The sequence below is a fragment of the Elephantulus edwardii genome, unplaced genomic scaffold (assembly GCF_000299155.1).
Source record: "Elephantulus edwardii isolate Elephantulus edwardi_28Jun2011 unplaced genomic scaffold, EleEdw1.0 scaffold00098, whole genome shotgun sequence".
NCBI classification, from domain to species: domain Eukaryota; kingdom Metazoa; phylum Chordata; class Mammalia; order Macroscelidea; family Macroscelididae; genus Elephantulus; species Elephantulus edwardii.
Window position 1 is genome coordinate 1417515 of NW_006399848.1, and position 1147 is coordinate 1418661.

Consider the following 1147-nt stretch of genomic DNA (forward strand, 5'->3'; position numbering starts at 1 on the left):
GAGAATAGTGCAACAATGAATGAGTGGAAGCCCAAAATCTCTGTAAATGTTTATGAAAATTAATAAAATATAATTATAGAAAAAAAAAGAGCTATTCTTAGAAGCCCACCACTTGTCTGTTGATTTGCCATACTATGGTGGCCTGTATGTTGCTAAGACACTAGAAGAAACACACTGTTATTTCTAACATCAGCAGGATCATCCCTGGCGGATCATGACAACTATCCACTTGTGAAATAACAGACCCCTGAAAACCCAATGAACAGTAGGCAAGCATTGTCCACTGTAGTGTCAGAAGACGAGCCCCTCCCTGAGGTTAGATGACACTCAATGTATTACTGGGGAGGGCTGCCTACACAGTGAATGCCAACAATGGGCTCATGCACAGCAGAAATTGTGAGGATGGCACAGGATCAGGTTCACTGAAAGGTACCTAACAACAGCTCTTATGAGGCTTTGTGAGAAGTCCTGGTGGTGCACCAGGTAAGTGTTCAATTGCTAAGTTTAAATGCACTAAATGCTTCACAGGAGAAAGATGCAGCAGTCTTCTCCTGTGAAAATGATATATAGTCTTGTTATTTTTGTTGTTGTTACTGTGTGCTACCAAGCAATAACATACTCAAAGATGACCCTCCAGTGGATTATCAGAGGCAGCAAATTGCATGAGAGGACAATGTCCATCTTTCTCTCATAGATCAGCTGGTGGACTTAAACCATGTGCCTCTGGGTGGGCATCCCAGCTTCTTAGAAACCCTACACAGCAGTTTTACGATGTCCTGAAAGGTTGCAGGAAGTGACTCAACTAGATAGCAAAAGGTTTTAGGATCAAAGTCCCAAACTTGTCAGGATTTCAAAGTCATTTATGACAGAGAACTTTGTCCATTTGCCCTTGTATGAACTGCACTCAGGTGTGGCTGGTTTCTTCTCTCCAGACTCCTAAGACCATAGATGCAGAGTGGCAAAGACAACTGAGTATGACAGAAGACAAACCAAGTAACTTGTAAATAGTTTTGCAAATATTCTACATGGGAGGAGACTGCACATCTTTCTCCCACAGAGCAGCTAGTAGATTTGAACTTCCTAACTTTGCATGGACAGCGCAATTCCTTACCACTACTATACTAACCAAAAGTATGTTGTTGTTGTT